This window comes from Balaenoptera borealis (genome assembly GCF_965194805.1).
Source record: "Balaenoptera borealis genome assembly, chromosome: 14".
Taxonomy (NCBI): Eukaryota; Metazoa; Chordata; class Mammalia; order Artiodactyla; family Balaenopteridae; genus Balaenoptera; species Balaenoptera borealis.
In genome coordinates this window covers 44,781,649-44,793,871 of record NC_138875.1, presented here as the reverse complement: position 1 = coordinate 44,793,871, position 12,223 = coordinate 44,781,649, and positions in this window count along the sequence as shown.

Sequence of the window (12,223 nt, the reverse complement as noted above, 5' to 3'; positions counted from 1 at the left end):
CTCAGAAACCTCTATCTCAAGTCCCCGCTTTCCCAGGCATGTCTCCGTTCCCACTGCATCTACTCTTCAACATTCTGGAGACTGGAAACCTCCTCCTGCTAGTGGATTCTCCCTGAACTTCTAGACACTCCCGAAATGGTTCTGATAGTGCCCTGATTCCCGCACAGCCTGGGCACGGAACTGAGGAAACCTCTGGAGTGTCCAAGTGGGGGAATGTGGAGCTGCCAAGAGCATGGGTGAGCCAGGGGAGAGCTGGGGTCAGGAGACAAGGACAGAGAGGGTGGCCGCCTCAGCAGCCCGGGCAAATGCCAAGGGCCTTGGGGGACTTCCCTGGCGGTCCAGTGGTTAAGACTCCACGCCTCCCAACCTAAGTGCCCATCATCGGATGAATGGATAAAGAAGATGTGGCACATATATACAATGGAATATTACTCAGCCATAAAAAGAAACGAAATTGAGCTATTTGTAGTGAGGTGGATGGAGTTAGAGTCTGTCATACAGAGTGAAGTAAGTCAGAAAGAGAAAAACAAATACCGTATGCTAACACATATATATGGAATCTAAGGGGAAAAAAAAATGGTCATGAAGAACCTAGGGGCAAGACGGGAATAAAGACACAGACCTACTAGAGAATGGACTTGAGGATATGGGGAGGGGGACAGGTAAGCTGTGACAAAGTGAGACAGTGGCATGGACATATATACACTACCAAATGTAAAATAGATAGCTAGTGGGAAGCAGCCGCATAGCACAGGGAGATCAGCTCGGTGCTTTGTGACCACCTAGAGGGGTGGGATAGGGAGGGTGGGAGGGAGGGAGACGCAAGAGGGAAGAGATATGGGGATATGTGTGTATGTATAACTGATTCACTTTGTTATAAAGCAGAAACTAACAACAACACAAAAAGACTCCACACTTCCAATGCAGGGGGCGTGGGTTCGATCCCTGGTTGGGGAACTAGGATCCCACAGGCTGCATGTTGCAGCCAAAAAAAACCCCACAATGTCAGGGGCCTTGGAATCCAGCAGAAGATTCCAGCACATTGGCCCGAAGGACCATATGGAATTAGCCACATCTCAAGGGAGAGCAGTACAGGGCCTCCAGGGACAGGCTAGCTACACCACCGTGGAGACCAACATGCCGGGAGAGGGCCGTCCCAGCAGGAGTATGGGCGCCTTCCCTCGCGCCCAGGGACAGGGCACCCACGAAAAAGAGGAGGGAGGGAGATGCAAAACAGTTTAAGTTAACCCAGAAGATGAGTGTTTGAAACTGTAAGAGGCAGGATTTCCTTAATTTGGCAAGTTTAAGTAGCATCCCACATCCCCTTATCCTGGGGAGAGATGGGGGCACCAAACACGGCTTAGAGAAAAATAAATGAAGGCCAGCTTTGTGCACGTTTGAGTAGCGTGTGTCTCGTCCAGGCTGCGTATGAGAGGAGAGTTGCCATGTGTGCTGTGGGATAAGATTTAGTCTAGGGCGTGGACCTGACCCTACTGTGAGAGGAGCTCGGAAAGCAAGAAACTGGACGGAAGAGTGAGACAATCAGAGAAAACGCCCTGTCCAGGCCTCGTGAAGCGCTGGCTGGGTGGGCTGACCAGAGCTGGCCAAGTGCTGGTCAGTCACTGAGGAGAACAGCTGTAGGGCTGCTTGTGTGGTGAGGAGGGGCACTGCGGATCCCCAGCCACGTGGCTTGGTGCTAGATTGTCGTTCAGCTGGGCCAACAATCAGGAAAAAGAGCTGCACACCGGAGGGATGCAACAAGGACAGGCTGAAGCCGCTGGACACCACCCATCCGGCTGCCACCATATCAGCCTGCAAAGAGCCTCAGAGCAAACCAGCCACTGCTCCCCGGTTGCCCCTCAAATCTCATGCAGGTGTCTCTGTTGGCCAACTCTCACTCAGACCATAGAGGGAAGGGGACCCTGGAACACATAGGGGATTCTGTTCCTCAAGCAAAAATGTGGCCATTGAACAATCCAGCACACTGTGTATACATTTCCATCCTGCTACGGAATAGCTTGAAGCTTACTAGACACATGAACACAGAGCAGTGTCAAATGAAATCGGTGGAACGCAGAGAAAGCCAGGACAAAAGCTGACCCTGAGGGCGGATCTGATACTAAAAATCATGTTGTAGGTGGAATATCTGTCACGTGGTAGCTGGCGTGTGACAGATTCTCTGACGAGCAGTATAGTTCATGACCCACACATGTTCCATTCCTGATACCAACCCTTCCGCAAAAACCTGCACTCTTCCTTAGCAGAGAGTTCTCGACCTGGTCCTGCTGTCTCCAATTACTCCACAAACAGCAGCAGGATACGGGAAACAAGAGGATAGGAAATACCGGCTTCCTGTCTGGCTCACATTTTGGCTTCTCAAGAATAGTTTGGGTGCGTCTATAACTCCTCTCTCAACCAGGACGGAGCACAGTCAAATGGGTTGGCTGAGATGGGAATTAGCAAATGTGGTGGAACTTTATATCTTCTGAGCGAGACCTAAAAGACCCCAGGGCGTGAAAACGCTGCAGCCGGCACTGCCTGCAGAATTACAATTGCCACTCCTTGGACCGTCTTCTTTCCTGGCTGATAGAAGCCGAAAATGCCAGACACCAGCTTTACTGCCCTGCCTTGCGGCCAGGTCCTGAGCTTGTGGCTCCATCCTGGCCAACAGGCTCAGAGGGAAAGTCATGGGAAGGCTCTTCTTCCCAATCGGCAGAAATGCCCTTCTTCTGCTCAGGTTTCTGTTGTCTGAAGACAAGATGGGGACAGCCAGTGGGTGGGTGACAGCCCTCAGGGAAAGCCAAGAAAGTGGCAGAGAAGCTGGGCCCAGAGAGGTGTTGAGACAACCTGCATTCACCTACGTCTGACCCCTTGTAGGTGAGCAGAGAAGCTTGTGTGTTCCGGCCACCCTTGCTCAGGTGTCCTGTTCCACACAGACTCACACCCAAGCTTGATACCATCGTAACATTCCCGGTTTTGCAAGGAATCCACTGCCCTTCACAGACTGAACTAGGACATCCGAGCAAGGCTACCAGGGGCCACACACAAGGACCCCAGTGGCCTGCTCTGGGCCTCCAGGCTTTCCTCTCATTCTTCCGGTCAGATTCTGCTGACTCCTGGCTTTGCTGCTTTCTCTTGCCAAAGATTTGCTGGCCAGCTAGTCTTTTACATTGGTCATAGACCTTAGGGGTGTTAACACATGTTGACCTTTGTTCTCCTTCTGAATATGACTTCCAGCTCTTGCCCAGAGCACCCTTGCACCCCAGGTAACCTCATGCCCCGGGCCTGATACTTCCAGGCTGGGCCACCCCACGCCCACTGAACCTGTCCCACTCCTCCCCCCCACAGGCAGCAAAAGGGTAAATGGAGACCATGGGGTTTGGCCCAGAGGATTGTGTGTGGGAAAGCCTCGTGGGATTTTTCTAGAATTACAATATACTTTCCCCTAGGTGATTCCTTAGAGTTGAATGTATGTCCACCAGAAAAGAAGGAACTTTGAAGATCAGGTATAGTACCAAGAAGAAATCAATGCCCCGAGAGGAATAATATCAAATTCATTAGAGTCTTAGACATTCTTCTGTATCAACTCTAATCAAGTATTTGTTTGCATGGCGGTCTTCTGCTGTAATTATTGCAGCAATACTGATACCTATCAATGGATACTGCATTCAATAAATAATTCTTATCCTACTTTGTGCTAGAGGCTATCATTATCGATATAGAGAATGTAATCAAATTTTCACTGTAGGCACAGGTGAGAATTTCACTGCCACCTATTTCAAAGCTAAACATGAATTTCAGCCATTATTTATAAATTATAAGTAAGGCATCCAATTGGCCTTGAGTTTGTGCATACGTGTACTTCACAATACAAAGTAAACAGGATCTTGAGGCATGAATTTTGTTAATCACCCTTCTTGGCTGAGGACCTCAGTCTTGGCTTCAGCTCTGACATTAAATACATTTGGACACTCACTATTCTGACGTCCTTATCTATGCAGAGAACAGGCCCAGGCCATCAAGCATTTTCCCATCACCTGTACTGAACCTGTTGCTGACATAGGGTGGCAGCTTGGGCAGGTAGGTCTGCCAAGGGTTATATACTGCCTCTCGGCCCCAGGAATCAGTGTCAGGCTGTTCTGAGTGCTGCCCCTTCACCTGGGCCCACTTCCCATGGCCACAATCCCCTCCCCTCCCTCTACTCCACCTCTAATTGGGGTCCTTTATGTATTTATTTCCAAGTGTTAAGCTGTACCTGGACACCCAGGCTTATAAATGTAGACACACATATGAGTGCACTTTCACATGTGGTTTATTAGAATATGCACGTCCCCAGGGCTCTTTCATCAGTAACACTAGAAAGAGTCTGCCTCAGCGCTGTTTACAACAGCCAAGACATGGAAGCCACCTAAATGCCCATCGACAGGAATGGATAAAGAAGATGTGATACATATATACAATGGAGCATTACTCAGCCATAAAGAAGAATGAGATAATGCCATTTGCAGCAACAGGGATGGACCTAGAGATTATCGTACTAAGTGAAGTAAGTCAGACAGAGAAAGACAAATATCATATGATATCACTTATATGTGGAATCTTTAAAAAAAATGATACAAACGAACTTATTTACAAAACAGAAACAGTCTCACAGATCTCGAAGTCAAAACTTACGGTTACCAAAGGGGAAACATGGGGGGGAAATGATAAATTAGGAGATTGGGATTGACATATACACACTACTATATATAAAATAGATTACTAATAAGGACCTACTGTAGAGCACAGGGAACGTTACTCAATATTCTGTAATAACCTATGTGGGAAAAGAATCTGAAAAAGAATGGATACATATATGTATAACTGATTCACTATGCTGTACACCTGAAACTAACACAACATTGTAAGTCAACTAAACTCCAATAAAAATTAAAAAAAGAAAAATAAAGGCATCTTTGATATGAAAAAAAAGAGTCTACCTCATTTTATTTTTCCCTCCTCTCACCTCAATCCCTTCCTTATTTCCAATATTAGCAACTAAAGAAAGGAGTATTTTAATTCCATCACCCAAAAAATTCATTCCCAGATGACTGCAGGAACATATTTTTATTTTCATTTAAAGTTTTGACTAAGGTTACCAGAAAGAATGGAAAGTAATAATAAAATGAAAAGCCTAATGGCTTGAAACAAAACATAGTGCCATCATCACTAGCATGGCTATCCAGAGGATTTTCTACAGGGTTCTTTTTTATGGAAGCAAATAAAGGTGAGAGGAAAAGAAATGGGTGTGTAAAAGTAGAAGCAAACAGAACATGAGAATTTTGCAAGTCTCAGCCCACAAGTAAAAGGAAGAGACGGGGCTGAGTCAGCAGGGTGATTGGGAAACGTGTGACAGTCTCCACAGCCCCTTTGCCTAAATAGTAACAGGACGACATTAAAATTTGGGTATTTGCCCCTTGGTCTACGTGTGGTCTAATGGTTCTCACATCTGCTCTCCTAAACCTGAGTTATACTCCGGAGAGCATTAGCTGTTGAGAAACTGTTCTTTCCTGAGCCAACTTTAGAAGAAGGAACAATGGGATTGTAAGTCACGAAGAATCATGCCTGTGACCAAGGTGTCATGAATTGACTGCAACATTCCAGAATCCTCTATGTGAACCTTGTATTGGTTAAGACTCCATGGTTGCTGATTGCTTCTGAGAGTGATAAGTTCCCCTAAGTCTAATCAAATCTGGGGGCCCCAGGGACATTGTGTGAACGTAGGGTGTGAGAGGTTCCCAGGCTTCAGAGTTCTGTTAGTTATATGATATGGATTGTTCCTCTTTAAATAAGAAAACAGGGCTTCCCTGGTGGCGCAGTGGTTGAGAATCTGCCTGCTACTGCAGGGGACACGGGTTCGAGCCCTGGTCTGGGAAGATCCCACATGCCACGGAGCAACTAGGCCTGTGAGCCACAACTACTGAGCCTGCGCGTCTGGAGCCTGTGCTCCGCAACAAGAGAGGCCGCGACAGTGAGAGGCCCGCGCACCGCGATGAAGAGTGGCCCCCGCTTGCCGCAACTAGAGAAAGCCCTAGCACAGAAACGAAGACCCAACATAGTAATCAATCAATCAATCAGTCAATAAATCTTTAAAAAAAAAAAAAAAAGAAAGAAAACCTGTGCTTGGGGAACCGAGGAATCCCTGTGTGTATTAGATGAAGTAAACCAGATTCAAATAAGTGTAATTGGAGAAGTTGAGATTATTCTTAAAGCTCAGCCAATCATTCTAGCTGCCAATCAAAAACCATTTCTACCACACAAAAGCCTGCACACGGATGTGTATAGCAGCTTTACTCATAATTGCCAAAATGCGGAAGCAACCAAGATGTCCTTCAGTAGGTGAATGGATAAACGAACTGTGGTACATCCAGACAAAGGAACGTCATTCAGCCATAAAGCGAAATGAACTATCGAGTCATGAAAAGACATGGAGGAACTTTAAACACATATTACTAAGTGAAAGAAGCCAATCTGAAAAGCTATGTATCGTATGGTTCCCGCTATATGGCATTGGGGAGAAGGCAAAACTATGGAGACAGTAAAAAGGTCAGGGGTTACGCAGGACTGGGGGGAAAAGGGATTAATAGGCAGAGCGCAGAGGATTTTTAGGGCAGTGAAACTATTCTGTGTGACACTACAGTGGTGGATACACGTCGCTGCATTTGTCAAAACCATAGAATGTACAACACAAAGAGTGACTCCTAATGTAAACAATGAGTTCATAATAATGTATCAGATTTTACCCATCAATTGTAACAAATGTGCCCGGCTAATGCAAGATGTTATTAACAGGGGAAACTGTGGGGTGGGGAGTTTGAGGGGCGTGTGTGGGATTCTCTGAAGTCTGTACTCATTTTTTGGTAAACCTAAAACTGCTCTAAAAATACTCTATTTTTAAAAAAACATTCCTAGGTGTTTCCCTGTAGAGAATGCTCTCGTGGATTTAGTTAAAAGCCTTTCTTGATCTCAGAGAACACCTCGTAACCTTGAGGTAGACTGTCCCAGTCAGGGTGTTGGAAAGGCATCCTTGCGCAGGAAAAAGGTGGAGCCTATTTTAGTATCAGCTCTAGTTTCCTCACTGAAGATTTGTATGGCCTTGAGTGGTCTGGTATAGGTCAACTGCCCAAATTTTTCTCCATTTCTCATCTATAAAATGTAGATTAAAAAAAGTAACTCTCTCACAAGGCTGTCATAAGGATTCGCTGCACGTTGCCTAGCTCACCCCAAGCCCTCCATAGATGCCTGCTGGATGTTACTCTATGCACGCTGCCACACGCATCTCACTGAACCTCCATTGTTTAATCTGTAAAGTGGGAATTTGTACTGGGGACTACAAAGGCGCCTTCCAGGCCAGGCAGTCTAAGTTTCTACAATTAAGGTCTGGCTGAAGGAAGACAATACAGTGAAACTAGGTGTTATGAGAAGCCGTTCAAGAGGAAAAAAAGGAAAACAACAGACATGTACTCAGAGCAGTTTCTTGGTTAAGCCAGTGCTTTCCATACCCAGTATCCTTCGATCCTCCCCAAGCCCCCTCAAACCCCTCCACTCACCCAGAAGGTGGTAAAGGCAGGATTTGAACACAGGTCTGTCTGACCCACAGCCCATGTTCTTTCCTCGACTCCATGCTACCCTTACGTAAATACTTCCCCACCTCATCTTCTACCTGGGACAGAGGGAGACATGAAAATGCTGGGAACAACTTAGCAATACAGTGTGATTGCCTAAGGAGATTTTCTCTGCAAGAACAGAGCATAATGACTCCTGCTAACAAATGAGAGAAATCCCAGAGGGAAGTAGAGATATGAATATCTAAGAAGGTTCACAGCCACAATGTCACCCCAGCAAGACAGCACTGAACGAGAGTCTGTCCTGTCTTTTTTGAGAAGAGGAATACATTCTGAGTGCCTCTCAGCCCTGATTTCCTGCTGATGCAGCGGCTCCAGCCCTAGAGCTACAAGGAAAGAGTGATGAGAAGACAAATTTTCCTGAGTTCTAATGGCGAGGCATGTCTCCCTTGTGTAGACATCACTTCCCTCGTATTTACTGGCTTTCACTGGCCCAGTTTGGCCCCCGCAGCCTGTGTAAGCCCTGAAATTGCAACCCTTATACATTCAAGTCCAGATTATCCTTCTTAAAGGGAATCAACCATTGTTGAAATCCCCAGGTAATCCCCCAACCTCATTTGCACCATTTTTTTATACTGCTTTCCCAGAAAGCCCAAGCTCTAAGTTGAAAGAACAAGCAAAGAGAGGTTGATGGCTTTGAATGTCAAGTCTAAGCCAAGAATCCAACCAAACATGGTACCAGGGCCCCGAGGAGTTCCCATATTCCCCAAGAGCTCCCAACTCTCAAGCCCATTCCTCTTCAGAAAGTCACAGACCTGTGCTTACAGCCCCAGGAGAAGCAAGGAGGCCAAGCTGGAGGAAGCAGGTGAAGTGCATGAGTCCAGGTCAGAGCCCTGGCTGGCTGCCTCCGAGGTTTGGATCTTAATCTCTGATTTAAAAGCATCCAGTGCAATAACTGTAGGACAAAACCAGGAAATAACTAATAAGGAAGAGCCAGACTGGTTTCCAGAGCAATTATGCCTGAGGGTCCTAAACACTAGGCAGAAAGCCTGGGGACTTTGGACCAGGATGGTCCCCCATGTCCCTCTCCCCAGGATGCCACCTTAATCTGGTCCCCAGCTAAAGCCGGAAGCACATGGCGGCTGACTCAACATACCCTTGTGTGGGAGAGTTACCTGCCCTGACTCTCTGCTAGAGGTAGTAGTCAGCCATAAAACAGAGACACTGAGCTAGCAGGATGGACAAGAGGTGGGTATGCGAGAGGAGGGGAAAGTGAGGAGGGAGAGGAAGGAAAGCTGGGATAGTGAAGATGGGGTCTAGATCGGGAAAGGTTCATGGAAACGTCAGGATTGAAAGTCTGTCTTTCTTCTCTCCCCCACCCCCAAAAAAAACTCCCCTCCACAGAGTCTTCGTCACAGCCACAACCCCACATTGGCACCTGTCTTTCCCCCAAGCTTATGGGCAATTTCAGTCTGCATTGCCAGCCAAGCTCTTGATTACATGGTTTCAAGCGTATAAACCTGTTTCCTCTCTCTCCTAGCAAGAGGTTTCAGTTGCTTGAGGACAAGATTATGCTTGAAACGTCCCTTGCAGCTAAGAGCTAGTACTGCAGGTAAAGACCCTCTCCGCAAGACGTGTGTTGACTCACTAATTGCACTGGCTTCTGCCAGCACCTGTCCTAGATGAAGGCTTTGGCAGAAGGATGCTCGAGAGTTCCCCCTGCAGGACCATCTGCAGATTCAGGGGCCTCATAGATAATGACAATAGATAGGGTCTGACAGCCCAACCATTAAAGGTGATTGACGTTGATATTTCATCCAGAAATAGATGGCTATTTTTCAAACACACACACACACACACACACACACACACACGATTTATAAAAGACAAAGTCATTTCAAGACACTGCTGACCTCTTATTAACTTTATGTCATAGAGTTTTTTTCCTAAATAGGTAGACATTAGAAGTTCAGGTCCAAGACATTTTTTTTACCTTAGAAAAAGAATTTCTACATCATATTAGAAGGGGTTGGAACTCCTGAGCCGCACACTGAACGTTGAAGCCTCCCCCAGTTCAGTCAGGCAACATGTTGCTCACCGGAGCCCAGGGTCCCGAGTCCCCATTTATGATCTCAACCTGCTGCAGAGTTAGTGCCTCTGAATGAATATTTTTTGAACCTGCCAACGAAGCACTTCTGAATGCACAGAAGCCCAAAGCTCAGGGCAAAATGTAAATATTACTGATGCAGCTGTCACCCTTGACCTGTTTGCAGGGAACTGCAATCATACACAATCTAGAAACGTGATTGAAACAGTTCTATTTTAGCTGACAATCAACAACAAGGTCCAGCTCCAACCCATCCCCCTCCCCAGTGCAGATTATTTAGAGCCCCATTCTGGAATTCCCTGGTGGTCCAGTGGTTAGGACTCCGTGCTTTCCACTGCAGAGGGCACAGGTTCAATCCCTGATTGGGGAACTAAGATCCCACATGCCGCTCGGCCAAAAAATTAAAAGTTTAAAAATCAAAAAAAATATAAAAGAACAGAGCCCCATCCTTGCATGGCCAGGAGGAGGGGACCACGAAGCTTCCTCATATTTCCCAGCAACCACAGAGGCAACAGAGCTCCTCCCACTCCTTGACCTAATTTACGACCTTGATTTTTACAAACTATCTGGTGTGATATCCATGTCGCATAGTGAACCCCACTGAAATAAATGGACATCACTCGAATGTCACGATTATTACTTACATTTCTACATGATTCATAATCCAAGAGGCAACTACCAAGTTAATAAATATCCAAATTCTGACAGGACTTCCATATTTTATGATGTCAACGTTTGCATTTGGGCAAAAAGGCAACAGGTCTTCAATTGAGGTATGATATAGAGATTCCTAGCCTAAAATCTGGGAACTGGAAACAGACAGCCATGGACTTGCAACAAACAGAACAAAAGTTTAAATTGCTTAAACAAAATCAAGGCAGGCCAGCCAACCCCAGACCCCATCCACCTCTACCGACTAGACCAGAATTTATGAATTACTATGTGCTGTGCTTCCTATCCATTATTGCATTCAACCCTCCCTAACAGGTAGATTATGCTATTCTTATCACTGTTTAGCAGATAAGGACATTAATCCTCAAGGGTAAGAAAACCCGGGTAAATCACCTAATACGCAGCAAAGTTGGACTCAAACCAAGATTTTCTGACTCCAAAGTTCATGCATTGTCTACTATGCTACGTTGCCTCTCAAATAAAATAGTATTTCTTTGCCAAGCAGCCCTCACAGCCAGGGTGGGTGTGGGCAGATTTGGAGATGGCCCCAGTATAAGAAAGTGGGGAGATGCTTTAAAGGCTTTTAAAAAGTGGTGGCACAAAAATTCAAACTGTCTCCTTCACACATGCCCCAGCCAGGTTTTTAAATCCATATGCCCTCAACTGGCCCTGATAACAAAGAGATTTCAAAAACCAAATCTGAGCAGATGTGTCCCACTTACTCATACTTGTGACCTTCTTAAAGGACAGTGAGTGCCCAGTCTGGGGTTCTAAGTGCAGGTTTCATGTCTACAGCCCTTGAGGTCTCTAGGTGGAGGCCAAGTCAGAGAAGGACTCCGGCGATGGATGGGCATGGTGCCGGGCAGGGCGCTCACCTGTCTCGGGAGCTGCCTGGAGCCCCACAATGCCCCCAAGAATGGGGATAAGAGACTGTGAACGCTGTGAGCTGACTGCCACTGTGCGACTAGGATCACTGCTCTATTCAAATCAGCCAGCAGCAGCCCCTTGTCTTCACGATGACTTTGGAGCAGTTCTCAGAACTAAGCGGTGGGGAGAAGGCTAAGCGGGGTTAAACATGACTCAAATAAAGCTATGGATAAATGTATTTTGTCTTTTAGGAGAACATTTGTCCCAACTGAAGGATTACAGTGTTGGCATGAATATGCATTAAAAGAATAGAAACTGAGTGTGTTCCGAGGGAGTGGTATTGACCATACAGGCAGCAAATGACATGGTTTCCTTCCCTAGAAGAATCAGCACTCACTTTCAGAGTGACCTTGGAGTTTAAACTCTTGAAATGGAGAACACGGAGAGCAAGCTCCTCCGCTGAATTCATAAGTAAATAACACACAGCATCACTGAACCACTATCTGGGTAACCCTTTTGCCTGTTGAAATCTGGGTTGATCATTGTTCATGCATCAGCCCTCCCAAGCTACTAATACCTGCAAATAGTTCTTTCTTTACAGGTCAAAGACTCCCTAATTCAATAGTAGCCACATGTCATAGATCATTTGCTTAGCCACTCTCAACAGAGAACTTGGGTATGGAGGCAAGGAAGTTCTTATTTGCTTCATAGACACCTGGTCAGATGGATCTGTTTCTCAGCAAGGTTGGGGGAAGGTAGCCATGTACCTGGTCACTAGCCAGCCTAGCCCTTTTAATGTGTCTAGCCAGCCCTGAACTCTGGTTAACTGAACCTATTGAGGATTTGTATTGTCTTTGTAGGTGTTCACAGAGCCCCAGAATACTATGACTCAAATTTGTGACCAACTGACCCCCAAATTTGAATCTTATTAAAAATAAAACTAAGGATCCAGGAGGTTAAGTAACTTGACCAA